Source organism: Lissotriton helveticus, chromosome 5_1 (assembly GCF_964261635.1).
Source record: "Lissotriton helveticus chromosome 5_1, aLisHel1.1, whole genome shotgun sequence".
NCBI lineage: Eukaryota > Metazoa > Chordata > Amphibia > Caudata > Salamandridae > Lissotriton > Lissotriton helveticus.
Genome location: NC_136065.1, coordinates 327,798,856 through 327,817,744, shown reverse-complemented (window position 1 = coordinate 327,817,744; position 18,889 = coordinate 327,798,856).

Below are 18,889 nucleotides of genomic sequence, written 5' to 3'. Positions count from 1 at the left end.
CTTTGGTTACTCGTGGTGCTCCCACTCGAAGAGTAGCTGTCTGAATCATCAGATTTATTAGTGTCCTTTTTCGGAACACTATAGTTAGGGTCGGAGTAGGGGTAAACACTTTCGAATTTAAATTTTTTCAGGTCCTTTTGGAATTTTGTCAATTTTGCCTGCATCAGATTGTCCTTGTACTCTGTGAGGTCTCTATTGATTTCATCCAACTTTTTCTTATAACCAGTTATCGTAGTTTTAAACTGGGCTTCTGTTTCTTGGATCTCAACCTGCAGAGTTTCCGATAGGCGAAGTGCTGTTTTTATGATCAGCACTAGCCAATCTCTTGTGCAGTGCCATGCAATCATGGCCCAGTCCCTTCTAAATGTTGCATCATTTAGAAATATCCTTGGAGCGTTAGTGACCAAAAGCCCTTTCGGGGCTGAGTTGGATGTGAGGTATTGTTTAAGTATGGTACCATGAAGTATGGTCCTTATTCTATCACGTTTGAGTTCCGTCAATTGTTCCCATTCCGCCGTGTGTGACACTGCTTGAGATATTGCTGGGTCTGCGAATATATTTGGATCTGCCAATAGTTCATTTATTTCCTCCGTAGAGTATGTGAGTCCTAGATTTGCCATCGCTATTTTTAATTTCTATCACCAGATACAGTTTAGTGTACCTATAAAGAAATATATATATGAAGGGGGGCTCTCACTGCTGTGTGCAGCTAGATATCAATCAACAAAGGGAGAGAAAGGGTTCAAGGGCACTCTTAGTCCCCAGTCAGTAAGCAAATAAACAAAGGAAGAGTGTCCGTTGGAGAAGCATTTAGAACTGATTATAGCACGTAAAATATGAGGCCAGATGTAAGTGGTCAGGTGACTAGACCAAATTTCAAGAAAAAATGCTGGATTTTTTCAGGAAACCCTCACTCACCCTAGTGGTGACATGCTTCATCATCGGGTCCACCGGGAGAGATCGAATACCTCCCCGGTGTGCTGCGACGCCAGGAGACTGCGGAGCAGGTTTTGTGAGAGTGAAGAGTGAAAAAAGTTAAGTGTGGTTACAAATGTCTAAAGTTGTACCAAAAAATAATTTATTAACTGGTCAACCCGACATAATAAAATTAAATTAACTATGTGCAGGGAAAACTAGCCAAATAAAATATACTGGTGTTTCCCTGTTAGGGGAAGGTCAACATGTTTCTGCCCTTTGTATGTGTGAATTTACAGGGCTTTCATCAGGACCAATATGCGAGTGTTTACCTTGACAGGTGTGGGCGCGCTAAGGCCCACCCTGCCAAAGGTTGTGAAAGTTAAAAATAGCACTATGTGTAAAATTGGTGCATAAAAAGTACAAACCAGTAGGCTTGGGGAATTACCTCTGTTGCGAGGAACCTAGAAGTCTGTGAACAGATAATTAGACAGACAGACAAAAACACACAAAACATAGAAACATAGAAATCAATCAATATTGATCATTTCTCATGGCCATTATTCCAATATAGTGGCGTGATACGTGCTAGCAAACCTATCAATGGCCGTGGCCGAGATGGATGAAATACAAAGTAATGGTTGTGCCCAAAGCCGGAGTGATGGGCCTCAACTAGCGCAAAGAAGTGTCATCCAGCGCAATACGTTGCACATTGGTGAGGCAACAAGTGTGTAAATGGAGACTTACAGTGTTAAGTCCAACCGTGTGGGAAGCCAGGCGGCTGCCCGTAATTAAAAGACTACCTATAGTAGGGCGACGGAGAAATAATCCCCGAGGTGTAAAGCGGAAAAGCAGGGCTACAGTGTAAATACCAGTAGCACTGCTGGCCGTGACTTTGAGTACTAATTAAGCACACAAAATACCGGAGCGTAAAAGTGAAACAATCCTCACTTGTACATAAAGTGAACCACGCCCCATAGATTCAGGAGGGGGGTGGGAGCGACAATGGCACACCCTAATAAGGGGAGGAAAGCAAACACAGACGGAGGATTAGGAGACCTTGCAGGATCTCAAACACATAAACTTATCTTAGGAAGATGTCCAAAGAAGCGATCTTACGCCCGCAACGCTCTGCACCCTCTCGGCACCTAGCTGTCCCTCGCTGGATCTCGTGGATCCTGAGCGAAGGGCGAGCCCGGCGCTAAGAGGGAGGGGGCAGGGCGTCTGCCAATCGGAAGCGCTAAACCAAAACGAGGCTTGGAGTACAAGCCCCGTAGTCCCGCGAGCAGACAGCTCGAGGCGGGATTCTGTTATAGAATGGAAACAAGGCTTGACAAGCAAGCCTATGAAATGGGAGTGAAGAAGAGGCTTAGAGAGCGAGAGTCCGTCTCTGTTTCACAAAACCATGGCACAAAACAATAAAAAAATAATAAAAAAGAAGGCAGTACCCCTCATTTGGAGCAGAAATGAAAAGGTTGAATATTCTGGCACCGCTAAATTATTATCTAAAAATAAATTTTTAGATTAAATAGCTATCGATCTCAGCGCTGGTAGAGCTGAGATATGTACCATACAAAACCAATCAACATACTGCAGAGTGGGTGCTCATAAATGCCCATGCCATCTAAGTGCGTAGTTATAAACGCCAGGTCTTAAAAAATGTGTGTAACCCAGGCTCTAGCTACAGGTGAAAGGAATAAGGCACAGTAGTTGATTCATGGTGGTGCTAATGTTTTAGAACACTGGCCCAAGGTATTTGATCATTCAATCCCAGGATGTGTGTGCTGAGTCTATATACCCAGCGCTGTTCTTTCTCAAACAGGATGTTATCTCTGTTCCTGGGGTTGCTGACCTGTTCGATAACTGTCCAGGTCATGTCATTGGGGGTGTGATGTGCCTGCAAAAAATGTTCGCTAAGTTTAGTAGTCACCTTTTTACAGCGAATATTGCTGCGGTGTTCACCAATGCATGTCTTGACTTTACGTGTTGTCATACCCACATAGCGTTTAGCACATGGGCAGGTAATCAAATATATAACATTGGCAGAGTTACAGTTGGTATGAGATTTTTGGATCCATACTTTGCCAGGTTCCAAATTGAGTTGTTTGGTGTGGGTGGTAAGATGACAAACACTACAGTCAGTACAGGGAAAATGGCCTGTAATGGGAGGTAGGTGCCAGGGTTCTGTGACAGACCTAGTGAGTGTGGATGGTAATGAGCATGATAAGGGTCTTGTATGAACCAGGGCATCTTTAAGGCTCCTGCCCTTTTTAAAGGAAAAAAGCGGTTTTTCCCAATCACTCATGTTGCTGGTGATAATTCTCCAGTTTTTATTGATAGATTTTTTGACATTATCAGAAAGCGTGCTATAGGTAGTCACACATGTGAGTGGCACATCAGTGTTTGTTTTCACGTTTTCTTCAAGGAGGGCATCGCGAGGTTGGTTACGGGCCCTGTTCTGGCCTTTGTTGAGGATTCCTTGCGGATAACCCCTTTGTTTCAATTTTTCGGTCAGATCTTTGGCCTGGGTTTTATAGTCAGTAGTATTGCTGCAATTTCTTCTCAAGCGGAGGAATTGCCCATAGGGCAGGTTTTCTCGCAGGGGTCTTGGATGGAAACTGCTGAACTCCAAAAGATTGTTCTTTGCCGTAGGTTTATGATGAGTCACAGTAGTGAGAGATGTTCCCTCTATCCTTATTACTACGTCAAGGAAGACAATTGATTCTTTACTGTGATTGTGAGTAAATCTCAAATAGGGGTCAAGGGTATTGACCCAGCTCAGGAACTCAGTAAGACTGTCTTCATTACCAGTCCACAGAAGGAGAATGTCATCAATATACCTCCTCCATAGTCCTATGGAGGAGGCAAAAGGGTTGGTTGCAGGTAAGATATGCTTGGTTTCAAAATCATACACGTACAACCCCGCTATGCTAGGAGCAAAGGTACTCCCCATTGAGGTCCCTGTGCATTGGAGGTACAGTTGTCCTTTGTATTCAAAATAATTTTCTCTGAGTGCCATCCTAGCACATTGTAAAATGAATTCCTTTGGCGTGGTGTACTCCCAGTTTAGTGTGTCTAGTGCTTGTGCCAGTACCCGTAGTGTTTCTTCCTGGGGGATACTGGTGTAAAGACTCTCTATGTCCATGGTGACCAGTATAACAGAGTCTTGTGCAAAAGAGATGTCATTCAGTAACCTGAGGAGACTTTTTGTGTCCTTCAAGTAAGTGCTGGAGTTCTGCACTATCGGTTTCAGATAGTGATCACAGAAAGTGGATAAGGGTTCCAACACTGAACCGATACCAGACATGATGGGGCGGCCTGGAGGTGGTAGCACATTTTTATGTGTTTTTGGCAAAGTGTAAAAATAGGGGATTGTTCGACCCCCTGCCATAAGGTATGCCGCTTCATGTGGGGAGATATGCTCATTCATCTCTGCCTCTCGGACAAAAGTGGCTATTCGTGCTTTCATTTCTGCGGTCGGGTCTGTAGTAAGGATCGTGTAATTGGTTCTGTCGTTCAGAAGTGTCATACACACTTTATCATATTCAGACGTATCCTGAATTACGATCCCGCCGCCCTTGTCGGCTGGTTTGATGGTAATTTCTTTGTCGTTTTTTAGGTTCTCGAGGGCTTTATGTTCCGCAGCCGTGAAATTATTGAACCGTTTAGGATTTTCAGTGGTTTCTAGGTCTTTTGTAACAGCCTGTTCAAAAGCAGTAATTGCTGCGGGTATTGTATGTGGTGGTGGCATGAAAGTAGATTTTAGTCTGAAATTGGTGTCGAACTCCTGTTCATTTGTTACAGACTGGTCTTTTGACTCAAAAAACGCCTTTAATTTGAGTTTTCTAAAGAATTGTGCGAGTTCGCAATGGAGTCGGAATTTGTCCGGACGTGAGGTAGGGACAAAACCTAAACCTTTTTCCAGGACTTTCGTCTCTTCTGGCGTTAGAACTTTCTTTGAGAGATTAGTCACAAGACTCAAATTGCACTCGTGCTGGCTGTTGCTGTTCGGCTGCGAGTGTGTTTCCCCACTGCATCTTCGTCTTCCCAGGTCACTTGCGTGTTGCCTCTGCTCCGTCCCCGTCCCCGTCCGCCTCTCCCTAAAAAAGGCATGGGTGGGTGGTTTTGGGGAAAAAGAGGTTGCATATATGGGTTCCAGTTCATCATCGGGAACTGGGGTTGCTGGTAAAACACCGGTGTGGGGCCGTTGTTTGGATGACCATAGTTCTGCCATCTTGGTTGTTGATTCGGATAGTTGAATCTTCCCCTCCCTCCTCTACGTCCTTTTTGTTTAGGACTTTGGTTACTCGTGGTGCTCCCACTCGAAGAGTAGCTGTCTGAATCATCAGATTTATTAGTGTCCTTTTTCGGAACACTATAGTTAGGGTCGGAGTAGGGGTAAACACTTTCGAATTTAAATTTTTTCTGGTCCTTTTGGAATTTTGTCAATTTTGCCTGCATCAGATTGTCCTTGTACTCTGTGAGGTCTCTATTGATTTCATCCAACTTTTTCTTATAACCAGTTATCGTAGTTTTAAACTGGGCTTCTGTTTGTTGGATCTCAACCTGCAGAGTTTCCGATAGGCGAAGTGCTGTTTTTATGATCAGCACTAGCCAATCTCTTGTGCAGTGCCATGCAATCATGGCCCAGTCCCTTCTAAATGTTGCATCATTTAGAAATATCCTTGGAGCGTTAGTGACCAAAAGCCCTTTCGGGGCTGAGTTGGATGTGAGGTATTGTTTAAGTATGGTACCATGAAGTATGGTCCTTATTCTATCACGTTTGAGTTCCGTCAATTGTTCCCATTCCGCCGTGTGTGACACTGCTTGAGATATTGCTGGGTCTGCGAATATATTTGGATCTGCCAGTAGTTCATTTATTTCCTCCGTAGAGTATGTGAGTCCTAGATTTGCCATCGCTATTTTTAATTTCTATCACCAGATACAGTTTAGTGTACCTATGAAGAAATATATATATGAAGGGGGGCTCTCACTGCTGTGTGCAGCTAGATATCAATCAACAAAGGGAGAGAAAGGGTTCAAGGGCACTCCTAGTCCCCAGTCAGTAAGCAAATAAACAAAGGAAGAGTGTCCGTTGGAGAAGCATTTAGAACTGATTATAGCACGTAAAATATGAGGCCAGATGTAAGTGGTCAGGTGACTAGACCAAATTTCAAGAAAAAATGCTGGATTTTTTCAGGAAACCCTCACTCACCCTAGTGGTGACATGCTTCATCATCGGGTCCACCGGGAGAGATCGAATACCTCCCCGGTGTGCTGCGACGCCAGGAGACTGCGGAGCAGGTTTTGTGAGAGTGAAGAGTGAAAAAAGTTAAGTGTGGTTAAAAATGTCTAAAGTTGTACCAAAAAATAATTTATTAACTGGTCAACCCGACATAATAAAATTAAATTAACTATGTGCAGGGAAAACTAGCCAAATAAAATATACTGGTGTTTCCCTGTTAGGGGAAGGTCAACATGTTTCTGCCCTTTGTATGGTGAATTTACAGGGCTTTCATCAGGACCAATATGCGAGTGTTTACCTTGACAGGTGTGGGCGCGCTAAGGCCCACCCTGCCAAAGGTTGTGAAAGTTAAAAATAGCACTATGTGTAAAATTGGTGCATAAAAAGTACAAACCAGTAGGCTTGGGGAATTACCTCTGTTGCGAGGAACCTAGAAGTCTGTGAACAGATAATTAGACAGACAGACAAAAACACACAAAACATAGAAACATAGAAATCAATCAATATTGATCATTTCTCATGGCCATTATTCCAATATAGTGGCGTGATACGTGCTAGCAAACCTATCAATGGCCGTGGCCGAGATGGATGAAATACAAAGTAATGGTTGTGCCCAAAGCCTGAGTGATGGGCCTCAACTAGCGCAAAGAAGTGTCATCCAGCGCAATACGTTGCACATTGGTGAGGCAACAAGTGTGTAAATGGAGACTTACAGTGTTAAGTCCAACCGTGTGGGAAGCCAGGCGGCTGCCCGTAATTAAAAGACTACCTATAGTAGGGCGACGGAGAAATAATCCCCGAGGTGTAAAGCGGAAAAGCAGGGCTACAGTGTAAATACCAGTAGCACTGCTGGCCGTGACTTTGAGTACTAATTAAGCACACAAAATACCGGAGCGTAAAAGTGAAACAATCCTCACTTGTACATAAAGTGACCCACGCCCCATAGATTCAGGAGGGGGGTGGGAGCGACAATGGCACACCCTAATAAGGGGAGGAAAGCAAACACAGACGGAGGATTAGGAGACCTTGCAGGATCTCAAACACATAAACTTATCTTAGGAAGATGTCCAAAGAAGCGATCTTACGCCCGCAACGCTCTGCACCCTCTCGGCACCTAGCTGTCCCTCGCTGGATCTCGTGGATCCTGAGCGAAGGGAGAGCCCGGCGCTAAGAGGGAGGGGGCAGGGCGTCTGCCAATCGGAAGCGCTAAACCAAAATGAGGCTTGGAGTACAAGCCCCGTAGTCCCGCGAGCAGACAGCTCGAGGCGGGATTCTGTTATAGAATGGAAACGAGGCTTGACAAGCAAGCCTATGAAATGGGAGTGAAGAAGAGGCTTAGAGAGCGAGAGTCAGTCTCTGTTTCACAAAACCATGGCACAAAACAATAAAAAAATAATAAAAAAGAAGTCAGTACCCCTCATTTGGAGCAGAAATGAAAAGGTTGAATATTCTGGCACCGCTAAATTATTATCTAAAAATAAATTTTTAGATTAAATAGCTATCGATCTCAGCGCTGGTAGAGCTGAGATATGTACCATACAAAACCAATCAACATACTGCAGAGTGGGTGCTCATAAATGCCCATGCCATCTAAGTGCGTAGTTATAAACGCCAGGTCTTAAAAAATGTGTGTAACCCAGGCTCTAGCTACAGGTGAAAGGAAAAAGGCACAGTAGTTGATTCATGGTGGTGCTAATGTTTTAGAACACTGGCCCAAGGTATTTGATCATTCAATCCCAGGATGTGTGTGCTGAGTCTATATACCCAGCGCTGTTCTTTCTCAAACAGGATGTTATCTCTGTTCCTGGGGTTGCTGACCTGTTCGATAACTGTCCAGGTCATGTCAATGGGGGTGTGATGTGCCTGCAAAAAATGTTCGCTAAGTTTAGTAGTCACCTTTTTACAGCGAATATTGCTGCGGTGTTCACCAATGCGTGTCTTGACTTTACGTGTTGTCATACCCACATAGCGTTTAGCACATGGGCAGGTAATCAAATATATAACATTGGCAGAGTTACAGTTGGTATGAGATTTTTGGATCCATACTTTGCCAGGTTCCAAATTGAGTTGTTTGGTGTGGGTGGTAAGATGACAAACACTACAGTCAGTACAGCGAAAATGGCCTGTAATGGGAGGTAGGTGCCAGGGTTCTGTGACAGACCTAGTGAGTGTGGATGGTAATGAGCATGATAAGGGTCTTGTATGAACCAGGGCATCTTTAAGGCTCCTGCCCTTTTTAAAGGAAAAAAGCGGTTTTTCCCAATCACTCATGTTGCTGGTGATAATTCTCCAGTTTTTATTGATAGATTTTTTGACATTATCAGAAAGCGTGCTATAGGTAGTCACACATGTGAGTGGCACATCAGTGTTTGTTTTCACGTTTTCTTCAAGGAGGGCATCGCGAGGTTGGTTACGGGCCCTGTTCTGGCCTTTGTTGAGGATTCCTTGCGGATAACCCCTTTGTTTCAATTTTTCGGTCAGATCTTTGGCCTAATAAATCTGATGATTCAGACAGCTACTCTTCGAGTGGGAGACCCACGAGTAACCAAAGTCCTAAACAAAAAGGACGTAGAGGAGGGAGGGGAAGATTCAACTATCCGAATCAACAACCAAGATGGCAGAACTATGGTCATCCAAACAACGGCCCCACACCGGTGTTTTACCAGCAACCCCAGTTCCCGATGATGAACTGGAACCCATATATGCAACCTCTTTTTCCCCAAAACCACCCACCCATGCCTTTTTTAGGGAGAGGCGGACGGGGACGGAGCAGAGGCAACACGCAAGTGACCTGAGAAGACGAAGATGCAGTGGGGAAACACACTCGCAGCCGAACAGCAACAGCCAGCACGAGTGCAATTTGAGTCTTGTGACTAATCTCTCAAAGAAAGTTCTAACGCCAGAAGAGACGAAAGTCCTGGAAAAAGGTTTAGGTTTTGTCCCTACCTCACGTCCGGACAAATTCCGACTCCATTGCGAACTCGCACAATTCTTTAGAAAACTCAAATTAAAGGCGTTTTTTGAGTCAAAAGACCAGTCTGTAACAAATGAACAGGAGTTCGACACCAATTTCAGACTAAAATCTACTTTCATGCCACCACCACATACAATACCCGCAGCAATTACTGCTTTTGAACAGGCTGTTACAAAAGACCTAGAAACCACTGAAAATCCTAAACGGTTCAATAATTTCACGGCTGCGGAACATAAAGCCCTCGAGAACCTAAAAAACGACAAAGAAATTACCATCAAACCAGCCGACAAGGGCGGCGGGATCGTAATTCAGGATACGTCTGAATATGATAAAGTGTGTATGACACTTCTGAACGACAGAACCAATTACACGATCCTTACTACAGACCCGACCGCAGAAATGAAAGCACGAATAGCCACTTTTGTCCGAGAGGCAGAGATGAATGAGCATATCTCCCCACATGAAGCGGCATACCTTATGGCAGGGGGTCCAACAATCCCCTATTTTTACACTTTGCCAAAAACACATAAAAATGTGCTACCACCTCCAGGCCGCCCCATCGTGTCTGGTATCCGTTCAGTGTTGGAACCCTTTCCACTTTCTGTGATCACTATCTGAAACCGATAGTGCAGAACTCCAGCACTTACTTGAAGGACACAAAAAGTCTCCTCAGGTTACTGAATGACATCTCTTTTGCACAAGACTCTGTTATACTGGTCACCATGGACATAGAGAGTCTTTACACCAGTATCCCCCAGGAAGAAACACTACGGGTACTGGCACAAGCACTAGACACAGTAAACTGGGAGTACACCACGACAAAGGAATTCATTTTACAATGTGCTAGGATGGCACTCAGAGAAAATTATTTTGAATACAAAGGACAACTGTACCTCCAATGCACAGGGACCTCAATGGGGAGTACCTTTGCTCCTAGCATAGCGGGGTTGTACGTGTATGATTTTGAAACCAAGCATATCTTACCTGCAACCAACCCTTTTGCCTCCTCCATAGGACTATGGAGGAGGTATATTGATGACATTCTCCTTCTGTGGACTGGTAATGAAGACAGTCTTACTGAGTTCCTGAGCTGGGTCAATACCCTTGACCCCTATTTGAGATTTACTCACAATCACAGTAAAGAATCAATTGTCTTCCTTGACGTAGTAATAAGGATAGAGGGAACATCTCTCACTACTGTGACTCATCATAAACCTACGGCAAAGAACAATCTTTTGGAGTTCAGCAGTTTCCATCCAAGACCCCTGCGAGAAAACCTGCCCTATGGGCAATTCCTCCGCTTGAGAAGAAATTGCAGCAATACTACTGACTATAAAACCCAGGCCAAAGATCTGACCGAAAAATTGAAACAAAGGGGTTATCCGCAAGGAATCCTCAACAAAGGCCAGAACAGGGCCCGTAACCAACCTCGCAATGCCCTCCTTGAAGAAAACGTGAAAACAAACACTGATGTGCCACTCACATGTGTGACTACCTATAGCACGCTTTCTGATAATGTCAAAAAATCTATCAATAAAAACTGGAGAATTATCACCAGCAACATGAGTGATTGGGAAAAACCGCTTTTTTCCTTTTAAAAGGGCAGGAGCCTTAAAGATGCCCTGGTTCATACAAGACCCTTATCATGCTCATTACCATCCACACTCACTAGGTCTGTCACAGAACCCTGGCACCTACCTCCCATTACAGGCCATTTTCCCTGTACTGACTGTAGTGTTTGTCATCTTACCACCCACACCAAACAACTCAATTTGGAACCTGGCAAAGTATGGATCCAAAAATCTCATACCAACTGTAACTCTGCCAATGTTATATATTTGATTACCTGCCCATGTGCTAAACGCTATGTGGGTATGACAACACGTAAAGTCAAGACACGCATTGGTGAACACCGCAGCAATATTCGCTGTAAAAAGGTGACTACTAAACTTAGCGAACATTTTTTGCAGGCACATCACACCCCCAATGACATGACCTGGACAGTTATCGAACAGGTCAGCAACCCCAGGAACAGAGATAACATCCTGTTTGAGAAAGAACAGCGCTGGGTATATAGACTCAGCACACACATCCTGGGATTGAATGATAAAATACCTTGGGCCAGTGTTCTAAAACATTAGCACCACCATGAATCAACTACTGTGCCTTTTTCCTTTCACCTGTAGCTAGAGCCTGGGTTACACACATTTTTTAAGACCTGGCGTTTATAACTACGCACTTAGATGGCATGGGCATTTATGAGCACCCACTCTGCAGTATGTTGATTGGTTTTGTATGGTACATATCTCAGCTCTACCAGCGCTGAGATCGATAGCTATTTAATCTAAACATTTATTTTTAGATAATAATTTAGCGGTGCCAGAATATTCAACCTTTTCATTTCTGCTCCAAATGAGGGGTACTGCCTTCTTTTTTATTATTTTTTTATTGTTTTGTGCCATGGTTTTGTGAAACAGAGACGGACTCTCGCTCTCTAAGCCTCTTCTTCACTCCCATTTCATAGGCTTGCTTGTCAAGCCTCGTTTCCATTCTATAACAGAATCCCGCCTCGAGCTGTCTGCTCGCGGGACTACGGGGCTTGTACTCCAAGCCTCGTTTTGGTTTAGTGCTTCCGATTGGCAGATGCCCTGCCCCCTCCCTCTTAGCGCCGGGCTCGCCCTTCGCTCAGGATCCATGAGATCCAGCGAGGGACAGCTAGGTGCCGAGAGGGTGCAGAGCGTTGCGGGCGTAAGATCGCTTCTTTGGACATCTTCCTAAGATAAGTTTATGTGTTTGAGATCCTGCAAGGTCTCCTAATCCTCCGTCTGTGTTTGCTTTCCTCCCCTTATTAGGGTGTGCCATTGTCGCTCCCACCCCCCTCCTGAATCTATGGGGCGTGGTTCACTTTATGTACAAGTGAGGATTGTTTCACTTTTACGCTCCGGTATTTTGTGTGCTTAATTAGTACTCAAAGTCACGGCCAGCAGTGCTACTGGTATTTACACTGTAGCCCTGCTTTTCCGCTTTACACCTCGGGGATTATTTCTCCGTCGCCCTACTATAGGTAGTCTTTTAATTACGGGCAGCCGCCTGGCTTCCCACACGGTTGGACTTAACACTGTAAGTCTCCATTTACACACTTGTTGCCTCACCAATGTGCAACGTATTGCGCTGGATGACACTTCTTTGCGCTAGTTGAGGCCCATCACTCCGGCTTTGGGCACAACCATTACTTTGTATTTCATCCATCTCGGCCACGGCCATTGATAGGTTTGCTAGCACGTATCACGCCACTATATTGGAATGATGGCCATGAGAAATGATCAATATTGATTGATTTCTATGTTTCTGTTTTGTGTGTTTTTGTCTGTCTGTCTAATTATCTGTTCACAGACTTCTAGGTTCCTCGCAACAGAGGTAATTCCCCAAGCCTACTGGTTTGTACTTTTTATGCACCAATTTTACACATAGTGCTATTTTTAACTTTCACAACCTTTGGCAGGGTGGGCCTTAGCGCGCCCACACCTGTCAAGGTAAACACTCGCATATTGGTCCTGATGAAAGCCCTGTAAATTCACACATACAAAGGGAAGAAACATGTTGACCTTCCCCTAACAGGGAAACACCAGTATATTTTATTTGTCTAGTTTTCCCTGCACATAGTTAATTTAATTTTATTATGTCGGGTTGACCAGTTAATAAATTATTTTTTGGTACAACTTTAGACATTTTTAACCACACTTAACTTTTTTCACTCTTCACTCTCACAAAACCTGCTCCGCAGTCTCCTGGCGTCGCAGCACACCGGGGAGGTATTCGATCTCTCCCGGTGGACCCGATGATGAAGCATGTCACCACTGGGGTGAGTGAGGGTTTCCTGAAAAAATCCAGCATTTTTTCTTGAAATTTGGTCTGACCACTTACATCTGGCCTCATATTTTACGTGCTATAATCAGTTCTAAATGCTTCTCCAACGGACACTCTTCCTTTGTAGAACACAATGTGACATGTTAAGAGAAACTATCCACACTGTCCGGGATCTCCAGCAGAGTGGAGGTCATCTCAAGCAGCCACAATGGGTCTCCTCCTTAAACCATGCGTCCTCTTATCGCAGTGCTGTAGCTTCTGCCTCTCCCTTTAATGATAGCGGCCCCCCAAAGCACCAACCTAGGTAGCAACATGGCCTTCCAGTGCATTGCTATCAGACGACAGGCCAGCACCAACACCAGATCAATGGATCATTTTACAGCACCTTCTGCTATTTGGCGCCTGTAAAGACCCAGCAGACAACTAGGCACCTTCTCCAAGAACGAACGACCAGTAACCAGAGTTCGGATCGCACAAGCCTCTGCCCATAACGCTTGAGTGCGCATGCATGCCCAGAACATGTGCTGAATGTCTGCCATGGGGGTGCAGCAGCAAGAGCAATCGGGAGACACCGCAGGGCATATTTTATGTGATTTGGTAGGGGTAAGATAAGATCTATGCAATGTATGTGTTGAAAGCAGATGTTGCAGGAAACCTTGCACAGGATTTGTGAATGTTCTATCCCATTCCTTCCTCACTCATGCATACAAGGCCCTCCACAACATCGGACCAGCATGCCTAAACAACCGCCACTCCTTCCACGCACCCAAGAGACACCTCCGATCAGCTGACCTCTCTCTAGCCACCATCCCAAACATCTACAAGACCAGAATGGGAGGCAAGTCCTTCTCCTACCTCGCAGCCAAGGCCTGGAACGACCTTCCCCTCCACCTCTGGCAAGTCCCTACACTGCTCCAGTTCAGGAAGGACCTCAAGACCTGGCTCTTTGGATAACCCCAGCACTCAAGGGAGTCAGTCCCCACGCCTTGAGATCCACTCTGGTGAGTAGCTGTGCTTTACCAACCCTGATTGATTTCCTCCGGGGCGTTTCACGGCCTATATTACAATCTCAAACTTGCCTGGGAGGATCTTTAGGAGAGTCTAATTGTGCTTTCAAAGCCAATAAAGCAAACTATATCCCCCACCCATTGTGTGAAGCATCTAGATCAGGGTATGTGGAGCGGGTTCAATATCTGTAATTCCCTACCTGTGCTGGAGTGCAGCCACTAGACACCTATATGTCATGAACTGGCCCTCAGGCGGACCGGACTACTCTGCCAGTAAATCAAATGGGCTGAGTGCCTTCTCCTGAAATAGATTTCCTAGAATGATTACGCCCACAGAGTCCCACAGAGCCCTCCCCTCATGACCTGTTGCATCTCAAAGCCTAGATGGAAAGCAAGGGACTCGAGGGAGCATACATAGAAGCATTCTGTGCGAGCCGCAGGGCCTGGTGATAACATACCTTACACGCCAAAAATATGTAACAAACTTAACCGCTTTTGACGTGATGAAAAAGATGTGAAAAATTATGATGAAAAGTGAAGAAAAATAAACGGACTAAAATTGATTACTTGGGTGAAATTGTGATATGTTGAGACACAAACGTGCATACGGCTGTGCAACCCGCTGCGACCTGCTAAACCAGCAGGCCAACACAGTTGATCGAAAGATAAACTACTTGGACCACTCAGAGTAGAGTGTTTAGGGACGATGGTGCCTCAGAGCCAGGAAGAAATAGTTCACTAACTAAGCTGAGTACCCGAAGCTGCGGGTCCGCACTTACTTCTTCCACATTCCAACCAGCAGGACGGCCGCTGGAGCTGAGCAGCTAGATAATAGAGCTCACACACCTGGGCACCCAGACCCCCACACTTGGTATAAAACTGCAGTTAGTATAGCGCCACCCTACGTCTCCCCTTGTTCCATGAGGCCTCCGAGCATCGCATTCAGTGTATGAAATGTACTGCGGGGGATGTGAAGTGGCAAATTTATGAAGAAATATAGAAGACGTTGTAGCATCACTATTTTAGTGAGTGCCTCAAGGCCCTGCCCCATGAGCGGAAGACAACACCAACAAGCAATCTGAGGTTGTAAGGAAGACATCGCTCTCATGAGACTGCCTTCAAATAAATCTTGAGGTGTATGATAAATATTAATACCCAATAGCGAAATGTTCTCTGCTCCTTTCGAACAACATGCGTATCGACCGCAATGTTACAGTTGCCACTCCACATGAATCAAGAAATGGCACGATTTAGCCCAATAGACCCCGAAACCTGAGGCAACTCTAAACTCATCTGGGAAACCCTCTTTTATATCATTCTAGACATCTTTTTATGTACATGAGGACATTGACTACGTACAGGGAGACTATGTGGATGTCTCCACCCAGAGGAATGACCAACCCATCTCCAGAATGCTGAAGATGATGTGCCAGGGGCTTCATCGCCAGAGCAAACAGCAACGGGGAGAGGAGAAAGGGGGGCAATCTTCATGTGTGCCCCTACCAATGGAAAACGGGCTAGAAATCCTGCAGCCTATCCTCACTCTGGCCGACGGCTTCGAGTAGAGAAGTTTAATCAACCCCAACAACCTACCCCAGATCCCCATCTTGTGCAAGACCTCAAACAAGTAGCCCCAGTCCAGAGTATCAAAAACTTTTGCGAGGTCCAGTACCAAGCTAGCATATTATGGCCAGATTGCCGGAGGTGCCTCTAAAATTCTATGCAACTTGCGGAGATTGAGGGTCGCGGATCTGCCCTGAATAAAACTCATCTGATCAGTGCCTGCATGTTCGACAAGTTGTGCGAAGCACCTTGCTAAGAATCTTAAAGTCAGTACCCATCAATGACAGTGGCCTATAAGAGACTTCTTCAGGTGCCCACCCGACTTGGAATGGGACACCAGAAGGATGGTGGTAAATGCCCTGCCACAAGAGCAGCGAAGTACAATTCTGCCAACTTGGGTGCCAGTAAGGCTTTATAAAATTCAATGGGTAGGCCGTTCATGGTGGGGGTTTTACAAGTAGGAGAGTCCTGTATATCACCCCTTATTTACAGTTCTGTTATCTGGTCACCCATGCCCCCGCTACCTCTGGCAGCCGTACATCAGTTAAGTAGTCTGGAACCCTGAAAGGTTGTATATAGGCTGAGGGGTTATAAAAGGCCCAGTTGTGTACATAGAATGTGTTGTGAATCGCATTCTGGGTGGCGGCGATAGTGTTTAGGGAAATCCAGATGGAGGTCAGTGACATCCGTCGCACTCCGTAACTACCATGCCAGCAAGCGCCCAAGCTTATTCACTTCACTTCAGAAAGCTTTATTTCGACATTGATGTCATAAAAGCACATACAACAAGGCATTCGTAATTTAACGAATGGATAAATCTTACATGGCAAACTGTAGCAATATGTACAAGTGAGCCAACCATTAGACATTTCATCCAGAGAAGGGATCACGTCATTATTACCTCCTTGAATCACATAGCATACTACGATTACAGTAATAGCCGTTACATGTGATGTCCGGACTTGCTCTAGGAGCTGGGGTTTCGATTGATAGGTCAATCAATTTCCCGTCGTTCGCTACACAGCTAGCAATACTATTAAGGGCATCATCCAGAGCAGAGTGAAACTGGGCCTGCAACACTGTGAACCTAATATTACATGGGAAATCCTTTAAAAGCGACGTGTCTGTGTTCTCACAAGGGGGTCGGTTAGAGGGATGCGCACATACAGATGGCTACTGCGTTTCCAAGTTTAAGCTTAGGGCCTTCGTGAACATGGTCGGAATACGCCTGGTTTCAGCACGATTACAAGTTTCTGCCTGGTCAGATGATGTTAATAACTTGCTTGAACAAAAAATACAGGGCCTCACCAAGGATTTTGCAGCTCCTGTCGAAGAAATAGGGGATGTTAGTAGCAGGGGAAACAGTCCACCGTACTCTTTGGCGATGTTTCAGCCTATCAGCCTGGATGAGACTCACGGGGCAATACTGGCAACCAAAACAGGGTCGCCATTTGATCCTTGCCCCCCTATGCTTCTTCACACGCTCGTGGATACTGTCAATCCCATGATTAATAACATCATAAATGCATCACTGGCCACGGCCAACATTCCCTCAGAGTGGAAACTTGCGGCGGTTAAACCGCTGCAGAAAAAACATCTTCCTGACCCCACGACACTATCTAACCTTCGACCAATCTCACTCCTCCCTGTAATATGTAAAATTACAGAGTCGCTTGTAAATAAACAAATCACTAAGTTCCTTAGAGACAACCAGGCCTGGCACCCCAACCAATCAGGTTTTAGAGCACAACACTCTACTGAGTCAGCTCTCCTGTTCACCACCGATACCATTCGTATGGCTCTGGACCAGGGTAAGAAGGCTGTCCTGATCCTTTTAGATCTGTCGGCAGCCTTGGACACGGTCTCACATACCATACTGATTGACCGGCTAGCAACATCTGGCATAACTGGAAAGGTCCTGGACTGGATTAAGAACTTTCTAAGTGGCAGGAGACAGGTGGTCACACTGGGTGATTTCTGCTCGAAGGAAAAACCACTTACGACTGGTGTACCGCAAGGGTCTAGTCTAAGCCCGACACTCTTCAATGTGTATACCACCCCTCTGATTAGGCTGATATCGTCCTTTGGTATTGATGTGGTAGCATACTCGGACGATACTCAACTGATCATAGTCCTTGATAAAGACACTCAGGATTGGGAAGATAATCTGAAAAGCTGCCTAACGGCTACATTCGACTGGATGGGGAAGAACCATTTGAAATGTAATACGGGCAAAACAGAAATCATACCAATGGGCGCTCACAATGACTTTGTCCCTAAACTTCTGTGGCCGGTTAACGCAGAGGTACCCCCTCATACCACCAATGCGGCACGTAATTTAGGCATCAAATTCGACTCAGCTCTGTCTTTCAAACAACAGGCACTGGCAGTAGCAGGGACCTGTTTCAATGTCATCAAGGGACTAAGGACATTTTTCGACCTGATCCCCCTGGCTGCTAGGAAAATGGTGACGGTCGCTCTCGTGACATCTAGACTAGATTATTGCAACAGCCTATATGCAGGGACCACTAAAGTGGTCACGCACAAACTCCAGATGGTGCAACACGCAGCAGCGAGGCGGTGTTGAAATTGCCAAAGAAATCCTCTGCATCTGCTGCTTTAAACACCTTGCACTGGTTACCAATTATCAAATGGATCCTTTTTAAGATCCTAGTCATTACATTCAGAGCCTTCCATTCTCAGGGACCAAAGTACCTACAAGGGAGGTTCTTCCGCTACCACCCTGGGCGTAACTTGCGTTCCACCAATGCCAACCTGTTGTCTGTTCCTATGTTCAGACTAAGTTCAAGGGGGGCAAATCTTTGCCAGTACTAGGGGCAAAGGCATGGAATAAACTTCCCCCTCACCTCCGAGCAATCGAGCGGGAGCTAGAATTCCGAAAGGCACTAAAAACCTGGATCTTTAAGCTTCCTGAAACCTGTGCTAGACTACTGGTACGAAGGAGTGGCGCAATTACAAATAGTAGCATGACCAGTTTTTACATCTTCCTGGTCAGTGGTGGCGCCTAGATGCTCCTTGGAGCGATAGCCGCGCGGTACAAATATTTGTTTACATTACATTAAGGCTGCTCTGGGGAATCTAGCAGCTCATGGGGAGAGGATGTGGTCTCACGGCTAGACTGACGACCTTGGAGCTGGGAAACCAAGGTTCGGGCCTCGGAGTGGACTCCACATCCTGTGATGCTGGGCTAATCACTTAATCTCCCCGTGCCTACCCAAAACAAGTACAGAGAAGAGTGCGCGCGCGGCCGTCGCGAAAGTGCACGGAGGCATAACTCCAACCCCATGAATACGATGA